The 13,875-nt window shown below is 41.4% G+C and overlaps 1 protein-coding gene across 2 annotated transcripts in view; it reads right to left on the bottom strand.

The window, feature by feature from the left end:
* TSPAN2 (tetraspanin 2) overlaps positions 1 to 13,875 on the bottom strand; it is a 67,919-nt gene that overhangs the window by 17,446 nt on the left and 36,598 nt on the right. The window lies entirely within an intron of this gene.

Raw genomic sequence — 13,875 nt, forward strand, 5'->3', positions numbered from 1 at the left:
TTCAGACTTGGACTGGTTTGCTGCTCCTTAGTCAGTCTGGTGACCTCCTGCTCCTGGGGGTGGGGCTCACTGAATCAAGTCTTGATTTAGGGGGGAATACCCGATTGACTTTCTGCCCTCTTACAACTCAGAATTCCAGAGCTCAAGGGATCCTCCAGTCTCAGCCTCCCCAATAGCAAGGGACTACAGGTATGCAGACCTTGCCCAGCCAAACTTTAAAAATCCCATAGCACTTAGGAGTTGGAAGGGAACATTGGATCATGGGCTCATGGATCTAGAATGTGAAGGACTCCTAAGAGATTATGTGATGTGCCTAATGTTACACAGATAAGAAGACATGAAGGCTGGATTTGAATCCAGGTCCTTTGACTCCAAAGATAATGACTTCTGTACTTCAACCTCAGTACCATGTTGCTGCCAGTTTTGGAGATGATATGAAGGAAAAGCAGCAAGGCATTAAGAATAGTTGATAGGGGCAGCTAGGTGGCACAGTGGATAAAGCTCTGGTCTTGAATTCAGGAGGACCTGAGTTCAAATTCGGCCTCAGACACTTGAAACTTAACTAATTGTGTGACCCTGGGCAAGTCACTTAACTCTCATTGCCCCGCAAAAAAAAAAAAAAAAATAGTTGATAGACTGGTGAAGTCCTGGAAAAACAGAAGGAGTGAGACAGAAGGAAGGAAGAAAGAGAGGGAGGGGAGGATGAAGGAAGGAAACAAGCATTTACTCTATTTATTTAAAATTAATTTTTTTCATTTACTCTGTTTATAGGCATTTATTATGCATATATGCAAGGTACTGGGCTAAACACTTTATAAATACTATTTCATTTGATCCTCATAACAATCCCAACAACCCTGTGAAGGAGGTGCTATTATTATCCCCATTGTATAGTTGAAAAAATATGAGGCAGACAGAGGTTAAGTGACTTGTCTGGGGTTATATGGCCAGTAAATGTCTGAGGCTGGATTTTACCTGAAGTCTTCCTGACTCTAGGCCCAGCAGTCTCTCCATTGTACCACCCAGCTGCTTAGAAGTAGGTTTGTGATGAAAAAGATGAAAGTAAGAATAACAAGTATTCATAAAACCCCCAGAATGTTAGAGCTGGAAAAGACTTCAAAGGTCACCTAATAGAACTCCTCTCATTTTATTGAGGAGGAAGGCAAGGCTACCAAAAGGAAGCAACCATCACCAGGGTTGTTGCCCTCAATCCAGTCAGGAAAACAGCCCTGCCCCCAAGCCCAGTTCTGTGGCTTAGCATAGTCCTAGGAAACCCACCCTTACTCCAAAATGTCATGGCTTATTTTATAGGAGACAGCTGGGTGAAACAGTGTATAGGGGGCAGCTAGGTGGAGAAGTGGATAAAGCACCGGCCCTGGATTCAGAAGGACCTGAGTTCAAATCTGACCTCAGACATTTATTAGCTGTGTACAAGTAGCACTTGCACACAGCTAATAAGTGTATGAGGTCAGATTTGGCTTAGGTTTTCAAAGTGGTTTTGTGTATATCATCTCCATTGATCCTCACTCCTCTGTGAGGAGGGTGATCCATTAATAAATAATCATTAAATGAGTACTTACCTGCTAGCCAGTGGAGAAGACAGGAAAAAGATGAAGTTCAGTCCCTGTCCTAAGGGTGCTTACGTTCTTTTGGGAAGAAACTATTAAGTACTTGCATAATGAAATCCAAGATGTCAGATGTCCCAAAACTCTGAGTGCAGTTTTAAATTATAATGGCTTCAGTTTCCAGCTATTAAAGCTTCACTTTTTGGGGGGACACCTACACATAGAAAGTAAATGCCTAGAGTAATTTTGACAGGGGTCACTCGCAGGAGGGAGGGTGAGAGAGTGTGGAGCAGGAAAGGAGAAGGCAGGAGGTAGCCCCAGAGACAAGCTTTGAAGGGAGCTTGGGATTCTCAGAGGCAGAGACCAGGAGGGATCCTACTCTAGGTGTGGTTAACAGTGTATAAAATCACAGGGGACTGGAGATGGAATGCTTTTTATAGATGGACAAATAAAAGACAGATAAAAATGAAATAATTTGCTCAGTCCAACCCTTTTTTTGCCATTCTGTGATTGCTTTCTGGTCTCCTTAATGATATTATTAGCTCTGATGGTACCGACTCTACTTTATACTATGCTGTGTTCCCCATAGCACAGAGCTAGGCACATGGAAGCTGCTCGGTAGTGAGGGGTTGCCATGGAGAAGAAAAACTAACAAACAAATCCCTGGCCTAGTGTAGCAGAGCTCTGTACTGGGACAGTGGTGCGATCCAACTTGTTATTTCCCTTGCTGATCCCTAGACGTAATAACCCAGCCTGGGGGTGGAGTAGGCCCCCTCCTCTTGCTTCTCAGAATTCCCATCATACTTAGGTTTCCTCTTAAGTCTGTACATTTCAATGGCATGAGTCATCCTGAAGTTACCACTGCCTCCTAGCATCCCTGTTTAGTACGAACCTGCATGAGGATAGGAGATGGAATCACAGGATTATGGCTTCTAAGGATAGACCTGAGTCAAATTTATAAAAATAGGAGCCATTCCCCAATTGATAAATGTTGAAGGATATAAACAGGCAGTTTGCAGATGAAGAAATCAAAGGTATCTACATTTTCTAACTCTTCATGACCCCATGGACCATAGCATACCAATGCTGGAGTGGTTTGCCATTTTCTCCTCCAGTGGATTAAGGCAAACAGGGGTTTGACTCAGCAATACCACTACTAGGCTATATCCCAAAGAAGTCACAGAAAAAGGGGGAAAAAGCTGTATGTACAAAAATATTTATAGGAGCTCTTTTTATGGTAGCAAAGAATTGGAAATTGCAGGGATGTTCATCAATTGGGGAATGGATAAACAAGTTGTGCTGTGGGAAATGATGAGGGGGGTGGTTTCAGAAAAATATGGCAAGATCTGTATGAACTGATGCAAAGTGACATGAGAAGAACCAGGAGATCACAGTACCCAGTAAAAGCAATGTAATGATGACTGACTGTGAAAGATTTGGCTCCTCTGATCAATACAATGATCCAAGACAATTCCAAAGGACTCATGATGAAAAAAATGCTATTCACTTTCAGAGAGAACTAATGAACTCTGACTGCAGATTGAAGTATATTTTTCTTACTTTATTTTTCTTGCTTTTTAAAAAAATATAGCTAATATGGAAATGTTTTTGCAGGATTTCACATGTAGAATTGATATGATATTGTTTGCTTTCTCAGTGGGTGGGGAGGAGTTGGAAGGAGGGAGAAAATTGGGAATTCAAAATTTAAAAAGAATAAAATGCTCAAAATAAATAATAAATTCTAAAGAATATTAAAAAAAAAACTGACGGGGCAGCTAGGTAGCACAGTGGATACAGCACCGGCCCTGCAGTCAGGAGTACCTGAGTTCAAATCCGGCCTCAGACACTTAACACTTAACTAGCTGTGTGACCCTGGGCAAGTCACTTAACCCCAATTGCCTCACTAAAAATAAATTAAAAAAAAAAAACTGGCAAGGGGGGCAGCTAGGTGGTGAAGTGGATAGAGCACTGGCCCTGGAGTCAGGAGTACCTGAGTTCAAATCAGACCTCAGACACTTGACACACTAGCTGTGTGACCCTGTGCAAGTCACTTAACCCCAAATGCCCCACCAAAAAACCCCACAAAAAACAAAAAACAAAAAAACTGGCAAGGACTTTTGAGATCAGCTAGTCCAAGCGGCTCTTCTTTTATAAAAGAAACCGAGGCTCAAATATATGCAAAGCAAGGTACTGGTATTAAGAGGAGGTGGGGAGGGCATCCTGTAGAAGATAGGGTTTTAGCTAGCCAGAGAGGTCAGTAATCAGAGTGGAGGAGGGAGAGCATTGCAGGAATGGACCAGCCAGAGATAATGCCCAGAGCTGAGGGATGGACCACTGCAATATCTACTGTTTCTTTTTGTTCTCATAATAATGCTGAGGTAGGTCAGGGAGGGACCGATTACATGCATTTTATGGGTGGGAAAACTGAGGCCCACGGAGGTTAAATCACATAGAAATTCGGTATCCCAGCACAAAAGCTGTGATGGCAACCATAAGATACTAATCTCTTCCTTGCAGATTTTTGTTGTTTTAACCAAACTAGCATGTCAAGAGCCTAATTTCTTTCTTTTTTTTTTCCTTTTTTGTGAGGCAATGAGGGTTAAATGACTTGAAGCATTTCAAGAGCCTAGTTCCTTTTTTTTTCTTTTTGCTGGGCAATGAGGGTTAAGTGACTTGCCCAGGACCACACAGCTAGTAAGTATCTAGTGTCTGAGGCCAGATTTGAAACTCTGGTCCTCCTGAATCCAGGGCCAGTGCTTTATCCACTGCACCACCTAGTCGCCCGAAGCCTAGTTCTAAATAGCTCTTGCCTGGAATTTGCTAATAGCTAAAGCCTGGTTTTAATCCTCGAGATGAAGAATTGTAAAGCTGGGAGGGACCATATCTCATCCAACTCCCCATCTGTAGCATCCCTGGCATGTAGTTATGCAGCCTCTCTCAAATACTTACAGTGGCAGATATAGGACTGCTTAACAAAGCTATTGATGAGGCTTGAGCTTGGAAGAAGTCCAACACTAATATAGTCTGGGAGGAGAGCCCCTGAGGAGCAGAGGGCTGCTAGGCTGCCTAAAAAGGTGCAAAATGGCCCAATATTGGGATCAGGTGTGAGGACACTGCCAGCCCCAGGGATATAGGGAGACTTAGTGTCAAAACAAAGAAACAAACAAATGGGGTTTTCTCTAATGCAAAATGAGACCAAGAGAAACTGAAGAACAATAGATTTTGGTTGGATCATGGGAATTTTCAAACCTGAGCATTGGACTTTACAATAAATTTATGACAAAATTTCAATTAAATTCCACTGTATTAGAATCAGACTAATATATTTTTCATAGTCTGACTCTGCCATCCAGCACGCTAGCTAACCCTTCCAGTTTTGAGTCATATACAGGTTTGATAAGCATTCTCCAATTATTCTCCAACTAAGTCACTTAGAAAAATGTTAAATAGCACAGATCCCTTGGGTATGTTATTCTTAACACCAGTCTTACCTTTGGGTTCATCCATTTCACCATGAAGTCACCTAGGTGTACTGTCAGCCAGCCCACATCCCTCCATCTAAAGCACAGGCCATAAGAACAGCATGATTTTGTCAAAAGCTTTCTAAAAATCCAGGCAAAGGATATCTACAGCATTCCTTTCATCTACCACTTTAGTAACATTGTCAAAATAAATCGGAGTTCGTCTGGTATGACCTGTCTGTGATAAGCCCATGCTAGCTTTTAGTGATCACTGTTCCTTCTAGATATTTAGAGACCATTTTTATAATGATACATTTCGGGCAGCTAGGTGGTGCAGTGGATAGAGCACCAGCCCTGGAGTCAGGAGTACCTGAGTTCAAATCCGGCCTCAGACACTTAACACTTACTAGCTGTGTGACTCTGGGCAAGTCACTTAACCCCAATTGCCTCACTTAAAAAAAAAATATAATGATACATTTTTCAATTAGCACCTAAAGAGGTTTTTGTTTGTTGTTTAGTCACTTTTTAGTCATGTTTGACTCTTCATGACCCCATTTGGGGTTTTCTTGGCAAAGATACTGGAGTGATTTGTCATTTCTTTCTCCAGCTCATTTGACAGATAAGGAAACTGAGGCAAACAGGGTTAAGTGACTTGTTCAGGGTCACACTTCCAGTAGGTGTCTGAGGCCTGATTTCAACTTGGGCCTTCCTGATTCCCAGCCCAGTGTTCTATCCACTGTGACACCTACCTGCCCTCCTACTGGGAGAGCAACCAATGATGATAATGATGATAGCCAGTATTAATATAGCACTTTAAGACTTGAAAACCACTTTACAAATATTATTTTATTTTATGTTCACAACTCTGGGAGGCAGGTACTATTACCACCACTCGTGTTACAGGCGAGGTTAGGGAGGCTGAGAGAAGTCAAATGCCTTGCCCAGGGTCTCACAGCCAGGAAGTATCTGATGCTGGATTTGACCTCAGCTTTTTCCTAACTCCAGGTCTAGAGCTCTACTCATTGTGCCATCTAGCTGCCTCATACGCACATATAAGTAAATACAAATTATATACAAAATAGGTACAAAGTGATTTGGGGAGTGGTAGGAGAATCATCTACTGGAAGAATCAGGAAAGATAGCTCTTGAACTAAGCCTTGAAGGGAGTAATGATTCTAAGAGGCAGAGAAGAGGAAGGAGAACTTTTAGGAAGACAGTCTGTGGAAGGACAGAAGCAAAAATAAAAACCCAAGTCAGCTATTTTGCCTGAAATGTAAAATGTGTGTGTGTGTGTCTGTGTTTTCAGTCATCTTTTTTATTTTTAAAATTTTTTAGTGAGGCAAGTGGGGTTAAGTGACTTGCCCAGGGTCACACAGCTAGTAAGTGTTAAGTGTCTGAGGCCGGATTTGAACTCAGTACTTCAGTCATCTTTTAACTCCAGTTTGACCCCATTTGGGGATTTTCTTGGAAACATACTTGAAGTGGTTTGTCATTTTTTTTCCTCCAGTTCATTTGACAGATGGAGAAACTGAGGCAAACAGGGTTAAGTGACTTGCCCAGGGTCGCTCAGCTAGTAAGTGTCTGAAGCCAGATTTGAAATCAGGAAGAATGGTCTTCCTGACTCCAGGTCTGGCACTTTATCTGCTATTGGCGACACCTAACTAAAGAGGTAAGTTTCAGTAATCTGGGGAATTCTTTCATGTGGAATAGACTAGTCCCTAATGATGCTGAATAATGTAGTCCTGTATTAATAATCAACATTATAATAATATTTTAGCTTTGAAAAGAAGTGGCCAGAATGAGTCAGGGCCTTTAGAAGAATGAGCAACCACTTCTCCCCCGTTAGGGTACACCACCAGGAAGCTCTCTTTAAATATTCCTGTGACCATCAAAGGCTGGCTGTAGGTTTCTAGATTCAACCCAAGGAGTGTCGGCTTTGGGCCTTGTGCTCTGGGCCTGCTGAGTTTTTCCTGTTTGTGTGGGCAACCTCTTCATGGAGAAATCCTGCTAATATTCTCCAGGTGCAGACATGACTTCATCTCCTCAAGCATGTTCTCTTTCTTTATAGCTTCTCAAGGAGTGATGGGATCACACTGCCCATTCTGCACTTGCTCTGGGACCCTTAGGAGAAAAGCAGCCCCAAAGAAGTTAGGAGGAGTTTAGGCAACTTTCGTTGAGAGACTCTGCAAACTCCATTTGAAAAAAAAAAAAAAAAGGACAGAATGCCTGGGAAGAAATAAATGGCCTGAATCAGCCCTGCTGCCAGTCCCCAACCCACCCCTGCTCCCACGCTACCAGATGCTCCTTTCTTAAGCTAACAACTAGCCCCAAACTAGCCCCAAAGTTCTTAACTTTATTTTTTGGCCATGGACCCCTTTGGCAGTCTGGTAAAATTTATGGATTCCTTCTCAAAATAATGTTTTTAAATACATAAAATATGGGGGCAGCTAGGTAGCACAATAGATAGAGCACTGGCCCTGGAGTCAGGAGGACCTGAGTTCAAATCTGACCTCAGACACTTAACACTTACTAGCTGTGTGACCCTAGGCAAGTCACTTAACTCCAATTGCCTCACCAAAAAAAAGAAATGCTCAAATACATAAAATACAATATACAGTATTGTAAAGGAAACCAATTATACTGAAATAAAGATGTAATTTCCCGCCCCCCCACCCCCAGCTCAGTTGAAGGACCCTTTTGAATCAGACAGATGCAGAGATCCAAAATCCTGCCTCTGGGACTTAACAGAGACACACAGAGAACGTGGGACCCTAAAGAGGAGATCTGATTGGCAGGAGTTGATATTTGAGGAGCTGCCTTCCACCAATCACTGCTTGATTTTGCCAACCTTATTTTTCCTTACAGTATGTTCCTCATTGAATCTTCTTTCCCATTGGTTCCTCAGGAACCTCTAAACCTTCAATCCTCTACTGGACTTTGAAGTTGAGTACCTATCTGGTGTCTTAGTATCTTAGGAAAGGAACACTACAGAGTTGGTCGATTGATTAATACAGAGAAGAAAGAAGTAATGGGTGATCCCAGAGAAACATCACTGACTTCTAGGGAATAAATATATCTATTTTCTTCCTTTCTTCCTTCCTTCCTTCCTTCCTTCCTTCCTTCCTTCCTTCCTTCCTTCCTTCCTTCCTTCCTTCCTTCCTTCCTTCCTTCCTCCCACCCTCCCTCCCTCCCTCCCTTCATTGAATGCAAATTTTAAGTCAGGTATCCTCCTGGACATATAAAGTAAAGATGACTTTTTTCAATTACAGTAGTGAAGAGGAGAAAGATAGGATGGTAATTGGAAAAGATAGAAAAGTCTATGGAAGGCTTTTTTTAGGATAAGGGAGACTAGAACATACTTTCAGGCAAACAGGGAAGAGACAGTGGAGGGAGAGTGGAAGAAAGAGAAAGAGGAAGGGGGGCAGGAGGGAAGAGGTCTTGGGAGACCTTGGACAAGTCAAACTTCCTGAACCTCAATTTCCACCTCTAAAAAAATGGAATGGAAGGAAGTTAGACTAGACAATCTTCAAGGTCTTTTTCAAGTCTATTATTTCAGGAGAGCAGTAGCATTTCTTTGTATTTCCAGCACTTAGCGTAGTGCGTGGCACATAGTAGGCACTTAATAAACACTTGCTGGCTTGACTTGTGACATTTCTCTAGAAGTTCTTTCTGGACTTTTGGAGCAATACAAAAGTCTATTTCCCGAGACCTGGATTCATTTCTTAATTGCACAGGGCTGACTTGCCAAGTAAGTGGCCGGAGTTCAATTCACCACTGTGCCTCAGTCTCTCAATTATAAAGGCTAGACTAGTATTTCCAGACTGTCCAATACCTTTTTTTTTTTTTGCAAGGCAATGGGGGTTAAGTGACTTGCCCAGGGTCACACAGTTAGTTAAGTGTCAAGTGTCTGAGGCCGGATTTGAACTCAGGTCCTCCTGACTCCAGGGCCGGTGCTTTATTCACTAGGCCACCTAGCTGCCCCTGTCCTATACCTTTCAATGGTATCAGTTCAGCCACTTAGTCAGCCTTGACTATCTTTCCCCTGGATTGTTTTATCCAGTCATTCAAAGAATTCCTGTTGAATATTCGCTTGTGACTTCTCTTTGTTTTTCCACCCAAACTTGATTTAGGCATTAGCCTCCAACTGGCCACCCTGCCTCTGCTCTCCACTCTCCCTGCTCCAATCCATCCTACACATCTCCAGCCAGTCAGATTCATCCTTCTCTCCAGCCTTCTTTCACAATGCACTCCTTCACAGACTCCATATTCCAGCCAAGCTGTTCATCCTATCTGACCTGTTCCTGGATATTTTTGTGCCCTCCATCCCTCATGTCTTCCTTTGCACTTACTATCCTCATGACCCTGGGCAAGTCATGATGGGAGACAGTGCAGTACAAGTGACAGAACACTGACTCTGGATTCAAAGGAACTGAGTTCAAATTCTACTTATAGTTATTATTGCTTCTGTAAACAGGAGCAAATCACTTAACCTCCCTGGGACTTATTTCCTCACGAGTAAAATGAGGGTGTTGGACTAGATTGGGACTATGGATCACCCTTTGGTGAAATTCTTCTCTTCCTTCAATATATGACCCAGGGCTCATTTCCTTTACCAGACCTTCCCTGATTCTTCAGGTAGAAGAAATACCTCCCTCCCTGAATTTCACAGGTCAGTTTTACTTTTTCCAAGCACCTTTGTCAGTCTGTCCTATATTATAATAGTTATATATGTTTAATACCTTCTGATAGATTCTGAGTTTCTGCATCATTTTTCATTTTTGTAGCTGCTGTGCCTTGAACTCAGTTGAATTCTTAAAACATCTGTATTGTCATTTCATTCTCTCAGCTTCCATTACTGACAAGATAAAGTCCCAAACAAACTGTCACCTGGAATTCAAGGCTCAACCTTGAGCTATCTTTTTTCACACCACTCCCCACTCCCCACTCCGGACTCTCCCTTCTACTTACTCACTGTCTCCCAACCACACTCTTCACATTCCATCCTCCAAGTTTCCCTTCATTCTCTTTCTCCTGCCTGGCATGCTCTCCTCCTCTCTTCTGTCTAGTCAAATCCTGCCCATTTTCAAAGCTCAGGACAAGCCCAACTTGCTCCATTAAAAGTTTTTTCCTGGGGGCAGCTAGGTGGCGCAGTGGATAAAGCACCAGCCCTGGATTCAGGAGTACCTGAGTTCAAATCCAGCCTCAGACACTTGACACTTACTAGCTGTGTGACCCTGGGCAAGTCACTTAACCCCCATTGCCCCGCCAAAAAAAAAAAAAAAAGTTTTTTCCTGATTACCCCAGTCCACAGTGAGCCACTCTCTTCTCTGAACTCTCATAAGCTTTCTGAGTCTCAGGTTCCTCATCTGTAAAATGGCATAATAACAACATATACCTAGGGTTGTTGTGAGGATCAACAGATAATATATGTAAAATGCTTTGCAAACATTTGTTCTTGTTGTATTAATCTTTTCAGTCAGGTCTGACTCTCTATAACCCCACTGGGGCTTTTCTTGGCAAAAATAATGGAGTGGTTTGATATTTCCTTCTCCAGTTTATTTTACAGATGAAGAACTGAGGCAAACAGGATAAAATGATTTGTCCAGGGTCACACAACTAGTAAGTATCTGATGCCAGATTTAAACTCAGGAAGATAAGTCTTCCTAACTCCAGGCCTGGCACTCTATTCACTGTATCACCTAGCTGCCCTATTTGCAAACATTGCCCTTGCAAATATTATGGTGCCATATAAATTTAGACACTGATTATTGACACTCCTACTTCTACTACGTTACCCCATTAATCTGTCCATGTCTTTTCTTTCTTTTTTCTTTTTAAAAATTTTTTTAAATTTAAATTTTTTTTTGTCCATGTCTTTTCCACAGAGTATAGGTTGGAATGCATCTCAGAGGCCATCCAATGCACCTCATACCTGAAAAGAATCCTCGCTACTGCTTCCATAACAGTTATCCAAACTTGGCTCTGAGAACTTCACTCAAACTCTTCCTAAGGTAAGCCATCCCATTTCTGGAGAACACTCATCATTAAAGTTTTCCTTGACCCTAAGACCACAAATCCATCTCTTTGCGCCCTCCACCCACTGCTCTTACTTCTTCCCTTTGGGGCCAAAACAGATCAAGCATCATCTTTCTTCCACTGACAGGTGTCTCCTCATCAAATTGTCTCTTCTCCAACTCCTGGAGCTCAGCTTGGGATGCCACGCTCTCAAGTCTCCTCAATGTTGTGGTCACTCTCCTCTTTATACATCACACTAATGTGTGGGGCCCACCCAGTATTCCAGATGGGGTCTTATGGGAATAAAGTACAACCCTGACAGTATAGGGTACTTTTCCTTCTTTCATGGAGCCTACAGTCGCATTAGCCGGCGTATACATTTGGAGCCTGGAGTCCACTGAAATCCCTAAATCTTTTTGACATGAACTCCTATACAGCAGGCATTTAATAAATGCTTGATTGACTATGGAGCCCCATCTCGTTGATTTTCTTTCAACTTTAGGGTAAGACTTCATGCTTAAGGGTCAAGGTAGATAATATGCTGACCTTGGAGGCAGGGAGACCTCAGTGTGACTTATTGGATGTGCCACCCCTCCTTAACATATCTGTTGTAACGATTGGAATAACGCCACCTGCTGGATACTTACTGTAGAAGAGTTCTGCCCATGAAGGGAAGGTCTTTGAGGGCAAGACCAGGAGTCTTTTCTTCAGGAGTCAGGAAGTGACGCGGACTAGTGGGAGGAGGAAGGAAGAGACTGGCACTCAAGTCTCGCTCTTTTTTTTTTTCCTCTGGACTCTGGCGGAGAAGGGAGCTAGAAATGCGCTCTCCCTTTAATAGATAGGAATCTAGACCTTTCTCTCTCTCTTTACCAAATTCTTATTCTCCTTAATAAATGCTTAAAAGTCTAACTCTTGCTAAAGCTTATAATTTATTGGCGACCACTCATTAAATATTTTAGACAGACTAGCTAGAATTTTAGCCCTTAACAGATGGCTGACCACGAAGAGGAAAGCTAACCCTCAGTCTTCTTCTGATCTGCTGGTTGGGTAAGAAATTTCCCCTCCCTCTCCCTTTAACTGCTAAGTACTGGTGTACTGGCTGTGTTTTTCCTTTGAATTTTTTCGAATGGACCTTTTAAACTCCCTAATTATCCTATTTTTGATTTTGGTCTGTTTAACCAGACAAATGGGAGATAAGATCATGTTAATGCTTTGTTTTTGTGGATTTTCTATTTTTCTTTTTATTTTTGTTAAAAGAGCCAGCAACTTACTCACACAAGGAAATATCTCTCCCTCTCCCAACCATGCTTTTTCAGAGAAACCTGAAGAGATTCCCGCAGCTTTTCCCAGTTCTAACACTAATTGTTGCTCTAATTTTGCATGCCTGGAGGCAATGACCCACCCTCTAGAAGCTTTTAATCCCCTAGCACCTGGAGGCAAAGTGGGGGAAGAGGAATCCAGGCCTGAGTTCAAAATCAAGTCTGATTCAAATTGCTCTGGTCCCTCCCCTCCTCTCCAGACCCCACCCTCTACTCCGCCTATGGCCAAGCCCATTGCTTCCCCTGCCTGGGAAGTCCAGAGATCTGATGCGCATGCTCAACTTTTTCTACCTGCATTTGCAGCTTCAGGCTCAGCCCTTCCCCGGCCTGGCTGTGCTTTTGAGACAATCTTAGAAAACTCTTTAAATTCCAGATATGCTTGTTTTGTTCATAATTTTGCTAACCTGCTTTTGTCTTTAATTAGTAATCTTATAAAGCATTTGTATGGTGAAAAGACTGACAGACAATATAAAGGGGTTAAAGAAGAAAAACTTAAGCTGAATAAGAATGACAACCATCAACATAGTTCAAGACTCTGCTTCTTTTGCCATGGAAGGGTATATATTTTAGAGAAATGTAGAAGTAAGCAGCAAGGTATTGATATGAGTGTTGGGGATTTTAGATATCGGAATCAAAAGTGTTCTGAATTCACTCAGAGTATTAATGTCAGTTCAGAGGTTACATAGGATTTCTATGCTATTACACCTACATTTTGAAATTAATGGTATGGGTTTATTTTCATAGAGATTTTCAGGCTTTTGAGATTGTGTTTTATACTTAGTTTTTAAAACAAGGAGAATATTTGTAAAAGCTTTTTATAATCATGTGATCAAGTTTATATTTTATAAGACTCTTATTAATATTAAGTTCACATTCATTTAGACTTTCTTAGTTTGAATTTCATTGTCTTTTATTGTTCCATATGTATTTTCTTCTATTCGTTTATCTAATTTTGAAAAATTGCAAGATGGTTTTGATTTCATAATATAATGTTAATTCTAGGAGTATTGTGCTCCCATATTCTGAGTTGTTTGTTTTTGTTATTTTTTTTCCTCAACTGATTATTTGATCAAACTCTTTAAAGCATTTCCCTGGCAAATTGGTTGCCATGGCAAGTGTAAATTGATTCTAGAAGTATTATTTTTGATAAGCATATTTTTTAAAAAAAGGGGAATGTTTGTAAAAGTTTTCTTTTTTCAAAAAAAGTTTTCTTTAGGATTGTGTTGTGCTTTAACTTGTATTTAAATATGTTAAGATTTTTCACAAAAGTAATTGTATACTAAGTAAAAAAAAGGTATTATTTGAAATTGTTGCATAATTATATATTATATTTTGAGTCAAGATGTATTCACATTTTTTGCAATCATTTATTATCCTCAATTTTAAATCCATATGAGACTTGGATTATGGGAACTTATCATTTAAGATATTAATTGCCTTTATTCTGAGTTATCAGATGCCAGTTGGCCAAGATGCCATCCAATCACAAGAGGAATACATGCAAGAGCAGACACT

Source organism: Dromiciops gliroides, chromosome 4 (genome assembly GCF_019393635.1).
Source record: "Dromiciops gliroides isolate mDroGli1 chromosome 4, mDroGli1.pri, whole genome shotgun sequence".
Lineage (NCBI taxonomy): Eukaryota > Metazoa > Chordata > Mammalia > Microbiotheria > Microbiotheriidae > Dromiciops > Dromiciops gliroides.